The sequence below is a fragment of the Trachurus japonicus genome, chromosome 23 (genome assembly GCF_045865225.1).
Source record: "Trachurus japonicus isolate A0001 chromosome 23, Traja_1.0".
NCBI classification, from domain to species: domain Eukaryota; kingdom Metazoa; phylum Chordata; class Actinopteri; order Carangiformes; family Carangidae; genus Trachurus; species Trachurus japonicus.
This window is the reverse complement of record NC_140929.1, coordinates 8,060,670-8,073,841: the sequence shown is the minus strand read 5'-3', so window position 1 is coordinate 8,073,841 and position 13,172 is coordinate 8,060,670. Positions and strand designations below refer to the sequence as shown.

The 13,172-nt window shown below is 40.2% G+C and overlaps 1 long non-coding RNA gene across 1 annotated transcript; it reads right to left on the bottom strand.

Moving 5' to 3' along the window:
* Window positions 1–2,772: 2,772 nt before the first annotated feature.
* Window positions 2,773–10,006, bottom strand: LOC146962464 (uncharacterized). Its single transcript, XR_015035144.1, has 3 exons — window positions 9,847–10,006; window positions 3,600–3,683; window positions 2,773–2,949 (listed from the first exon to the last, which is right to left on the bottom strand). It is a non-coding gene; the product is annotated as an uncharacterized LOC146962464 (long non-coding RNA).
* Window positions 10,007–13,172: the final 3,166 nt, after the last annotated feature.

Below are 13,172 nucleotides of genomic sequence, written 5' to 3'. Positions count from 1 at the left end.
GAAATTGATTATGCCAAGTGGAGCAAGGCAGTAGAAGAAGAAATTGGATATTATTGCTGGAGACTGTAGGAGAAGCTTCGTAGATAGAGGAGGGATGCACTTAGCTGATTTCAGACGCTGAGGATGAACCCTGCGGTGATGGTGGATCCACGATGATCCATCTCTGCCTTTGTTTAACAGAAGCATCCAAGAGCAGGTTATGGCCTCATAACCCCTTGTCTCTTAGAAATTACATTTATGTACTATATAATGTGTTTTTCCAATTAGATATTGCCAGAGAAATGATTGTGGCCAGGACACATTTTTCTTTGTGTCGTGCGGGAAGCACATAAGAGTCATTGGGTGGTAGGTTCCAGTTAGAGGTTAAACTGAACTCATCCTTCAAGTCAGTTTTTCGGTATTTATATGACTCACAATCTTTCCCATAATCTTCACCAACTGCGTAAGTTCTTAAGCATAACCATAAAGTACATGAATCACATCCCACTGTATTTGCTCTGAGCAGATATTGTGTCACAATAGAGGAAATTGTCGAAGACAAATGACACCCGGAGGAAGTGTTGATTAACAATGGTTCCTCTTCATCTTAATGCCTAGTGGATTATGTTCTCTATTATGTGCTGAGAGTGGTTCAGTCAAAATCGGTTTCATTTCAGTAAAGAGGTGAATATTTATGATTTCACAAAGGAAAATAAAAGGGAGGTTGAAGAAAAGTCAAGAATAAACATAATTATCTCTGGCAATTTTCTTTTCTTTCTTTGTTTCTCATCTGTCATACTCGGAAATGCTGGATATGTTGACAGCAAATTAATTTTTCATTAAATATTTGATAGCAGATTACTCAGTTGTTTATCAAGCAAAACTGCCAAAAGATCAAACAAAAATCAGCCGATATTCTCTTTACTTTACATTTACAATTTTCATTTATAGAGCAACACCTTAAATATATGATATATGATATGATCGGCTGCAGCATTGCTCTTAAAGACATACAATGAAAGGTATCTGTGGTTATTTTTAGTTATTTATAAAGCAAATCTCCCCCCTCCTGCCCAGAGGACAGTGCACAGTGTTGACACCTCTACACAGAACAACACATCACCTCTGCACATTTAGCTCAGGGGAAAGTCATGAGCATTTCTTTAAAAGACTAAATAATTACAAAAATGGATTAAAACTCCAGGGAAATCGATACTAGACATATCTGACCATTGAACTGATATAACCTCCGTATCACTCTGGTAATTGTTGCAGAGGCTGTAACCTTTTCAGGTGCTGCTCAACCAAACAACATTACTACATTGCATTCATCCGTGCAAAAAAAAAAAAAAAAAGAAGAAGATCCTGTCCTCATTAGGTGTTTTATAGCCACAGTGAATTTCAGCAATATGGACAGTGGCAGAGTAATTGAAGAGTGGCCACTGAGAAGTGCTGCTGCCCGGCATTGGGTTTAAATCACTTACTGTGATGAGGGTAATAAGAAACCGCCAAAGGAAGAACGGGATATCGGGAGTGGCTTTTATTTTACACTAATTAGAATGTAAATGTCAGTGGTAACATTAAGTGTCGTCCACCAACTCGAAAAGGATAGGTAGAACATTTCCTGGCATGGAGTGGTCTCTGTCAACATGGGAATCAAACCCATGACCTTAATATAAGGAGTCACACATTGCTACAGTACAGACGCATGATAATCTCCCTCTGAACACTGACAAGAAGGAGCTGTTAACCTGTGTGTGTGTGTGTGTGTGCATTTGTGTGTGTTGGTCTTTGGCAGTAAAGTAGGTGATAAACGCCACAAACATCCTAGATGCTACTAATTATCTCATTTAAAACACCTGGGTGTCAGCCTGCCCTCAGAGGTTGCTATGGTGATTCTATCTGCTTTAGCTTTTACTGAGTGAGATTCAGTTGAAATGTGCCTCTGAAACTCAGGCTTGTTGTAACTTAAAGGAATAGTTCGCCAAAAAATGAAATTCAGTCATTTTTGACTCACCCTCATGCTGATGAATACTCCGTTGTAGTCCAACGAATAACGCCTGACGCAAAAAGTCCATAAAACTACACAAAAACCTTGTAATCTTCCTCCATACTGCTCGTCCGCTGCAATCCAAGTGTCCTGAAGGGATATAGTCCAGAGTTTACTCTAAACAATGTCATTTAGAACATTTTACAGCCTAAAAAACTACCCAGGTGTATTCATCAGCATGAGGGTGAGTCAATAATGACTGAATTTCATTTTTTGGTTAACTATTTCTTTATATATCCTAAATGTTACGTTACATTTTGTCTACATTTGGTGCCTTTAGGTGAAAGTATGCTGAAGCAGTAGACCTCACGGCAGTTCTAGTGTGAAAAAGTCCACTAATTTCTCTGTTTCTTGACCTCCTCTCATTCATTTTCTATGGGATCTCATAGCTACAGTGCTGAGTGCCTCGGAGCAGGGGCCCTGTGGCACTAATTACGCAACACAATTAACTGGAAACCTAAGAGATGGTCAAGCCTTGTATCTTTATATTTATGGATAGATTAAAATTCTATTGGATTTGGTTATTACTCATAGCAGGATCAGCAGTTCTGTCACTAACTGGGTTTAGGGCACAGTGCTGGTAATGAGGAGCCCAAAAAAGCTCAGGTAGCCAGGACAGGTAGATACAGTATGTACTCCACTGAACAGTGGGTACTAATCTCATGTGTTTTTTTTTTCTTTTTCTTCTTCTAAAAGTGACAGGTGCAGGAGAGTTTGCTGTAAAGAGCTTTACTCACATGTACGACTTCTGATTCCTCATTAGTCAAGCAGACAGTGGATCCTATTTGTTGCGTCTGTGAATAAGTGTGCCCTCCGATGTGAGGAAACAATAGCGGGGCCCGTGATTACAGCCTCCCCGAGCCGAGAAAAGGTGCCCTGCAGGAGTCCACCGGTGCTCTTTCACAGCTCATCACAAGTCTCTGTGAAAGGGAGAGGGGAGAGGAGAGCTTACTGGCAAACAGCCAAAACACTGACTGTAGCTTAGAGCTAAAAAAAAAAAATCAACTTGTATTTTTGGCAGACAGGAGGGATGTAGCAGTTGGATGACAGTGGCAATGACTGGAAGCTGGAAAAGAGTGCTGTAGCTGTGATGTGAATATGTTAATTTATATGTGAATGTGCTTCTCCACAAGGAATCAGACACTTAGGAGTTTGACTTTATTTTATAGAGTTTCTGTAAGATTTAAAAAATGATTTCCAGGAACTTATCTGAATATGAATCAGCTGGACTAAACCCGTCTTTAATAACAAACCGCTAGTGCAATTTAAAATGTGATGTATGAAGAGATTGGTGAGAGAGCAGCAGCGTGATATAAAGAGGAAAGAAGTTTTTATAGTGGGTGTACTGTTATGGGAAAACTGTGTGTGTGTCCCCACATGTCCTCTCGTGACTCTGTTTAGGGACACAGACACAAGATATGACAACATCGGTGCGGTGAAGATTGTGTGCAACAGCCCAGTGCTGGCTGCTGAGACCTATAATCAAGAATCCACAGTGGATCTGATGTGAGTAATCACACTTCGACAATGACCGTCACTGAAATTAGACACTGCAGATGGAAAAGCATACCTGCCGCCTTCGCACAGCTCCACAAGGGAGTTTATCGGCTAAAAGAGAGGCGTCATACTGGCAAGCTGTTGTGGATGAGAGATGCTGGAAAGAAAAAAAAAAGTAATTAATTTTACACCTCTTTGTCTTAACTAATGAAAAACCTTCCTCTCTCTAAAGAATCATAATATATCTGTGAGTTAAAAAGAAACTTACTTGTGCATGAGAGCTGCTTTAGCTTCTCGGGGATGAACTGAGGAGACCTTTTGGATGCAACACATCTTCAATAATCTAAAGCAAGTCCATATTGGCTTTTAACTTTGGATTTCTAGAAAGTAAAACTTTATTTTTGTGAGGAGTCTCCTGGTCCTGGGAAATTTGTACTTGCAGTTACACGGCTGAGCGGAGGCAAGAGTCAAAGGTGTATGTGGGTCTGCTTCCACAAATTAGAGGTTAGAGTGAAAGTTGTCGAAATACAGAACATGTTGTAGTAGCTCTGTCTGAGGCTGACACGCTCATAGGAAAACTGTCAGATGAACCAAAGTGGTAGAGAAAATGTATACTTTGAGCTCTCGCCGGTGCTAAATGAAAAGTCAGGGGGTCAGCGGAGTTCACATCTCTGTGACAGATTTAACAGTTATTGAGAGATTTAACCATAAATGTCAAACCTGCTGCTGGTGCTGAAAGGGGGGGAAAAAGGCAACTTTACTCAGCCTGTAATCCTCATTAAGTTGTCAAGGTGGTCGTATTTAGCACAAAAAATGTGTCTGGAAAATACTGAGCGTGCAAATGGACGGGGACGTACTGCAGCAGTTGGGAAAGTCTCAATTTTCATTTATTCATTGGCTGACAGAAACTCACTATGACCATGTTTTACCAAAGGAAACTTGGACAAGAGGTGCTGGGGATCAAACCACCAACTAACCACTGTGATCAGTAGACAACTTGCTCTAATTCATTCACTTGTAGCACATTCAAAAGAGCTATATAAAAAAGACTTATGATTATTAATAGTCCACTTTTTCCTATGTAAAATGATGTTACTATTGGCCTGGTTCACATCAGACATCACATCATCAGACATATCTTTAACGATGAATAGGCTCCAGTCAAGTGCATCAGTAAGCCATGACCGTGCGGCCGTGAGCCTGCATGTAGAAAACCACGACCCTGAAACTGAAGCTGAATTCAGCGCCTGTGCATAAAAGGCCTGTTGAAGTGCTCTGACAGACAACAATGAAGCACTTGAACACCCCCCTATCAAAGCCCACAGTGGCAAAACATGTGAGAGGATTATGGCTTTAAGATCGTTATTGACTACTTCCTGGTCCTGGAGTCGCGCCAGGTGTTGACAGTTTGTTTGTCTAAGTCGGTAGATAGTTGAAAGACAGAAAAACAGCTTTTCTTTTTTGTTTAAGAAAGCGACTGTTTGATTGTAAAGGAGGTCATGAATATTTAAAGCAATTATAATGAGAGGCTTACTTTAGCGAGGCACTTAATGGTCTCTAAGTTATAGATGAGCGGTCAAAAGGTTGAAGCCAATGTTATAGCTGGAGAGGAAGTCATAACTCTTGCACGTTAATTGGTAGCGCCGATTGTCTCTTGGTACGTCTCCACACTTCATCTCTGCTTCCCATCATGTCTTGCTTTTTCCTTGTTGTAGTTGTTCCTTCCCTTCTCCACATCTCCCGCTTTCATCTCTCTACTTCTTTTACATCATGCTCGACTATAATCAAGGCTCTTTATATTGAACTGCATGTACGGTGCAGTGCAGGCTGGGAAACCCTGAGAACTTGGGCTGTCATAAAAAACAAGAACATCGGCTCTTAATGAGCTTGTGTAGTGACTCTTAAAGTGGGAAAGTGGAGGCCTCCCCATACATCAATGTTTAAGATGGCTGTAAACTTATACAAGAGTTTTGTTTGCTCTGGGACCAGTGAGGGAAGATAACAAGATGTGCCGACTTTGTGCTGACTCAGCAAAATGCTCACAGGGATGAAAAAAAGAAGAAGAAAAAAAGAAAAAGCCAAAACAGTCAATACTTGAGACACTTGGAAGAGCTAACGCGGATCGATCGAGTTCACACTTTCGTTGGCACCACAAAGAGTGGACATCTCTGAGAGCATGCCGGGCCAACAGGTCGATACCAACACCTTCAATACATGTTTTCTGCCATGTTGGTTCTTCATACATCATCCATTATTCATTCAAACAAGCTTTTACTCTGAAGTAGTCCCATTTTATGGTTCGTTTTCTTCTTTATTTGTCTCAGAGTCAGAAAATAGAAAGAGTAAATCCTTGTAAATTAGCTTTTTTAATTATACATTGTATGTTTACAGCTTTGTTTGCTCAAGGAGGACATGCTTTAAGTCCTATTAGTCTATAAGTCATGTTTGTGGCCACCCAATGACTGATGTATATATGCAAAGTCCAATATTCAGTCTCCATTTATCTCCGACCTCCAACAACTCCTCGGGGAAATATCTAGCGCTTTAGTTATTGCACCTCTGATTGATCATGAGGTGATTATCCGTCTGATCTCAATTTAGACTGGCTTACCTTGGCATCTAATAATCTTCAAGAACTTTTTCATAATCTTAATTTTACACATCACGGCCCCAACTTGACTCCTCTATATCAGGCATGATTGATTTTATATATATACCAGAGGTGAGAAATATCATATCCGCTTTGTTTTTTTAACTTGACTGCCCAGTTGTTTGAGTTCAAACCCTTAACGTCAGCAAAAATAACTCGTATACAGTGATGAGAATACAATACTATTTTAGCTGATACTCTCAAAATCCCTGACCCTGAAGTAGCTTTAAGTTATTTCACATAAGTGTCAGAAAACCATGCAGCTTTTTTTTTTTAAAAAAAGAGATGTAGCTCTGATCCCTGGGTCTTTGCTGAGATTTCTAACTTGTTTCACTCCAGAGGGAGGGAAAGCTCCGACTGTGGCCTGGTTCACCAAAGACCCTTGTTACTGCCTGACATCCTTTAGACAGGTGAAGAATATATGCACTGAGTGACAGCTGGGTGAGAACAGTCTCTGGTTCACACTGACTCACAGTCGCTGGCAGCTCCGTCTTCCTACATAGAACTTTCCTTGGAGACCAGCTGTTAGCAGGCTCCTCACATTATGGACTTATTTTCTGTATGAATACAAATTTTGACTTGACACAGTGATGCATTGGTTGGCACTGTCACCTCATAGCAACAAAGTTCTGGGTTCAGTTCCTGGGCTTGTGTGTTTGCATGTTGTTCAGCTCCTGCTGGCTTCTCCTGCAGTCCAAAGACGTGCACACGTTTTTGATTGACAGCTCTAAAATTGCCCGTAGGTGTGAATATGAGTGTGCAAAGGTGTTTTTTTTTTCTCTATGTGATGGTCCTGCGATGACTGGAGAGCGCCTTGGTGATTGACTGGCGACCTGTCCACGGTGTGCCTCACCACAGGGAGGCCATGTAGCCGATGACCGGACGTCTGTGATGTAATCACCTTCAGCCTTGACATTACAGTGAAAGGTGTCGGTTTTGGATAATCTTGCTGTTATGATGTCACTATGACATCAGCTGGTCTTTTTTCTTCTGTTTGTTTTTGTTTTGAAACATGTACGCCATGACAAATCTTTCCAGATGACCCATTACCACAGGTGTGGAAATGGACAGGTGTGTCCCCGGCTCTAACATTGGTCTGGATATTGAATATCAGCTCATTCACATTAAACAATTACATCTAAATTTATATTTAATGTTTCAAACCTCAAATGAGCAAGCAATACAATCCATCCCTTTTTAATGCTGCTTTTCCTGAAGAATGAGCTCGCCTGAAATTTTGGTGCAGTGAATGCAGCACGTCTCTTACAGTTACAAGAACAAATCCTATCATCAGATTTCATTCAAGTTTTAGGAAGATTCCTGCAGGTTCCCCATCAGGCTGACGCTTAATCATTTTTTCAGCTCTGTAAAGCTTCAGTAAAGTGAAGTAAGTACCCTTAAGCAGTTTGATTTGCTTTCAGGATGGTAAAACTAGGAGAAGAAGTACCAGGATTAATTACTAAGTGAATTATTAATATCAGTTTGAGCCTTGTCGTCCATGGCTTTGTTTGCTCCCCAGTGCCGTGAAACAGTTTTCAACCAACTTATTGTTTGTATTTGTAACTTTCTGTCCGATCGGTCGCCAGAGCATCTTTGTAACCGTGTCAAAAAAGGGTAACGGGGGTGATTGTTGTGTCTGTTTGCATGCTGGGTCTGTTTGCATGCTGTGTCACTCTTTCTTTCTCACTATGTGTATATATGTGTGTGTGTGTGTGTGTGTGTGTGTCCATGTCTTTTTTTTTTTTCTATTGTAGTTCATCCAATTTTAAATGAGCCACTCAGCCTCTCAACACTTGATCGAATGCCAACTTCACTTGCATATCTGGTAAACAGCTTCTCTTTGTGAGAGGAAATTAGATTTTTAAAGCGAAATATGCAACAACTCCGCGCTCTGTTTTAAACAATTTCTACAGCGTTTATGTTTATTTGGTTCATGTGCACTATGAAGCAGCATGCGACCGATGCAGAGATCGTCCGGGTGACTCATTGAGCAGCGTGTTATTTCCCCGCAATGTGCTAAATTACACTGCCTTTCATTTCAATACAATCCAGGGAGCCTGTTAAATAACTTCACTTCACTCACCCTGCAGTGTTTCCACCTGAGTGCTATTAACATGTCCTTTGCATGCTGCGTGAGTCAATCGGCTTAAAGAGGGAAACCCTATTTAATGTGCCTGATGCTTGTTTTTTTTGGCAAACACACAAAGGTTTACTGTTTATCCCTGAGCATATTTTGACTCATGTTATTTCTAAGTCCTGAAAAAGACATGCATTATCATTAATATCACTATTTTTGTGAAGAGAAACACATTTTCTTGTGTTTCTATGCCTCTGTGTGAGATAAAGTGCTAAGGCGAGAAAACTCATCTGGCTCCTTATTCCTTCAATAAATACCCAGTAGCACATTTCCACGTTTCCAAATAGCATTCCTCTACTTTTCACACCTTCCTTCTTTGGTGTTTTTCATTTAGTTATATTTTTTCTGCCAAGCCATGAAAACCAAGGAGAAACAATCACTTTGTGGCATTAATGCCACATCTTACTCTACAAAAGGAGTCAACTGTGAGTCTTATCTAATTTCAACGTGTGGAATTCTCACTTTCTCCCACACGCCCACTCGTCGTACCTTTCAGGTCTCATTTAACAAGTTAGAAAGGAAAATTGTAGCTATCCACAGAGAGTATTAGCTTCTCCGTGGAGCATCTTTTTTTTTGGTAGTGCTGTGGTCCCTGTGTCTCGCTTTCCAGAGCAAAATCCTACACAGTGATTAAAATGTACTGTTAGTCTCTTAAATATACCCATAAGAGAAGCAGTTCCTGGAACAGTGTACCTAAACTTGAAACAGCAAGACACTTTTGGGGGCTTTCACGCCAAATCCAGGTAGCTACACTACACTTTGTGTCAAAACGTCCTAAACCAAAACCTCTTAAATCCATGTTGCACACAAAGGGACCTGCACAGACATCCAGTCCACTTCAACTGTAGCTGAAACATCCACAGAGCATACATGTGCACACTCAAGCGCTAAAAGCAAGTGATTGTGTTTGGATGGTGACAGGATGAAACCTCTTCTTGACAGACCAAAATAGAGTGTTTTACCTTGGTGGCAGCTGGTGTGACAGAGGGAAACGTTCAAGCTCGACAAACAGACTTTATCTGTTCCAGCTCCAGGACTACCTCTTTCGCTAGCTTCCAAAAACATGCAACAAAGATGAAGCGCTACACAAAAAATAATTAAGTAGTTTGCTACAACGTTGGCTGACTAGCAAGTGTAACCAACTAGTGATTGTAGTTCTCAGTTGCATGTCTAGATTTGTAGGGGGAATTGGATGTAGATTATTATAGACACAACAAGCAACTGGAGCCGCGCTGGGTGTTTGACTCAAATCATATATTTAAATATTAACGATAAACAAAAATCAAACATTTTCTCGTTTAGCTGGCACTCAGATATCAATTATTCACATATAATTATCCCAATACCTCACAGGTAATAGAAACAACATGTGGGGGAAAAATAGTGTCGCTGACATAAAAAAAAAACTATGTTTCTCTGGTTTTCTTATTCAAGTTCAGTTTTTTCAGTCAAATATAGTCATCCAAGTCAGTTTCAGTTCAAAGTGCACTTCTTAAAAAAGTCAAATGGAAAAGGTGGTTGTGATTCACCTACCACACTTGAGTACTCAGGGATGGAGATGGAAGAATGGATGGGCTCCTCCGGATAAAAGACGATCCAGCTCCTTGGGTCAAGGCAGCGATCAGGTTCCTGGGTGGCCCGCCATCTCCCTCGTCCCTCGAATCCTGAATCCATATCTCTTTACCAAGGGATCTCAAACACCAAAACTGTGCAGAAACGGGGCTATTACTATCTTGCATCATCAACTTTAGTCACTGTCACATCAATGCATCACTAGAACACAAAATGAGGAGAGTTTTTCTCTGCTTGGAGTAGTAGAATATAGCTTCTTAAACCATAACTTGTGAATTTTAACCATATTGATCAATTGCAAATATGTATTTCCTTTTTAACGGCAAAGTAAATGTCTTTAACCACTTTCTAACATGTTTCAATTAATTTAAGAACAACAAAATCATGTATGCTTTTGAGCATTTTAGCTCAATAGCTTCCAGTTTGGGATCATGTTACTCCACTGTATAACATCAAACTTAAAACTAACTTCACTGCAGTTGTCTCACACAGCACCTGTAGCAATATGGTCCTCCTGCACTGATTTACTATTATCATTACATTTTTTTATACATTTCATAATGTATCGGTAAATATGAACATTTTAGCTTGGTGTAGGATGGGAGGTGATGTGACCTATTGGCTCAAAATGAGTGCAGGACCCTAGTACTTGTTTTAAGAGACACACCTACACTGCCAGACACAGGTGGAAGTGGTTTAGGTGCACAGTAAGTAACGTTACAGTACTAAATAAATACAAAAATACCCAGCTGCAGCCTAAACGCGAAAGAACTGCTACACTTTACAATTCATATTAGCTCATGAACAGTAGTTGTAATGTCAAGTTAGCGTGGTATCGAGGAAAACACACAATTAACCACAGCTAAAAGTCTGCAACACAAGCTAACACCGCTAGCTGCGTTAGCATAACCATGGTAACTCACCAAGATTTTGATATGTGCGATAAAACTCCTGTCGGACGGGCAGATCTTCGGTTCTTCTCTCACATCTCCTGCGAGTGTGTGTTTGCATCAGAATTTCTCACTGTAACTTGTTTCTTCACTTTATCAACTTCTCATGCTTGTGTTGTTGTGTTGTTTCTGCCGCTGTGTTTACAAGCTTCTCGCTGGAGGGGCGGGACTTGTTACCTCCAACCAATGGGAAGTCTGCACCTCCCGGTCTGACCAATGACAGCTTGAAATGTGATTGACACATTTTTTGGCCAATGAGACTGTGTCAAAGCAACAACACAAACTTCAAGCATGATGGATGACAGGGGAATAATAATATTGGAAATAAATTAATAGGCCCACTTATTGACCTAATTCTCCACCTGTGTGCATTTATGATAGTGTTTAATTCCCCCCCCCCCCAGTCAGTCTGAATATATAGCCTACTTTGGTTTATATAATGCATGTATTTCTGTGTTGAACTCATTTCATTGTGGTGTCACATGTGACTGTAAACATTTTTAGAATAACATAAAATAGTAAATCAGCTTTTGTGTTGGATGGTGCAGCTGCTGACAGAATGACCTTGATTTTTTTTAAAGCATATTTAAGAATTCAGTCGTGAAATAATGACATCCACATGAATCTATAGTCTGTATAATTATTTGCCATCATTTTGTTATTCTTGATTGAAAAAAATCTTTTTACCTCATGCTTAGTTTTAGTTTAACCACTGGCCTGGGACCATCCCATTTCTTGAAAACCTCACCTCCTCCTACAAAAGCATCCTGTGGGTCACCAGCCTTCTCGTACGCAATCCTCTAAACGCATTAACATTGTTCCAAACCATTAAACGAATTTTCACACAGCACAGGACAAAGGCAGAGTACACAATGTAAGACATGATTCGATTACCTGGAGACATTACGCGCTGGGCAATATTTTCATATGAGGCCGGGGTTTCCCTGCGGGTCATCGTCTGTCATAAGGTGGATAATATCACATTAATGCACTTCAACATTTGCCATGATGGCCTCATTGTGTTGCAGCTGCTCAGCGTGAAGGACGGGGGAGAAAAAAAAAGAAATTGAAGTGAACACATATGTGCATATCAAACAGCTTTGATTGAATCCCCAACAACTGAACCGTACCGGCTTCTGTGGCAAGGAATAAAAAGAGTAGCGACGTCTGTTTAAATGCTTTAACTCACATTTATTCTCACAGCGCTCAGGGAAAAAATGGATCCCAGTCAATGTTTATAATTTATACTTCCACCTACCAGCTTTTCTCCGAGGCCTTACAGTGGTTCAGCGCCTCAGCACATCTGAATGAATTCTCATAAAAGACTAAATGAGTATCTGTTATGAAATTAAATGCTATCAGCGTTGTTCTGCCTCATGTTTGACACTACAGTTTACATCGCTGCATTTTAGCAGCTTTAGCACTACAAATGTCACTATGCGTAGTTTTGGTGTGTGTGTGTGTGTGTGTGTGTGTGTGTGCAGCTCAGAGGGTAATTACAAGTTTAACTTTTTTTTTGTCTGTGTTTTCCTAAAATGAAGACAGGGAAGAGGATTGTCGTTCCTTTCCAACAGCGTGTGCACAGAGGGCTGATGGGAATTCACTCATGCATGTTGTCCCGTCGCGACAGCTGCTATCACTGGCGCCGGCAAAAACAGCAGAAGCAGCGATTAAGGCCCAAGGTTTGAGTTGATGATTAATGGTGTGTGCATTTTGTTCAGTGCATGAAAGTATATTTTTTTCTATTATTCAAAAGAAATAATGAAAACAAAAGAGCAAGAGACACTGTAAAATTATAGATTTTTCTGTGGCTAGCGAGAGGAGATACATGAAACCCATTTGTTGTTCTGTGTGAACAACATGTTTTATTGATTGCACTTGACTGGCTGCTTCTTTAAGCAGAAAAGATGCACATATACATGTTATTAATCAAATTTCAATCTTTTACAATGGGGAGCTCAGGTATATCAGAGCATTAAAGCACAAACTCATTCAGGTGTTTTTGACACATTGCAAATTTATATGTAATCCATCATAGTCATTTAAAATCGCAACTAGGCTGAACATTGTTAACGCGTGCTGACTTCATGAATAGATTATAATGTGTTTTCATGTGAAGGAAAAATGCAGGAGAAGATAGGAATATATACTTGTCTGCTTAGCAAAATGTCCACAGAGGTGTTATTATTGCTCATAGTCATGGCTGAATGATTGAGCGGGCCTACCAGGTACAGGCCCCGTAGGACGCAAAACAACCTCAAAGAAACGCTATATGACTGCAAAGATATATTAAATGTCTATAAAGAGACAAAAAAATAAGTGCAAAATGATTTAAAC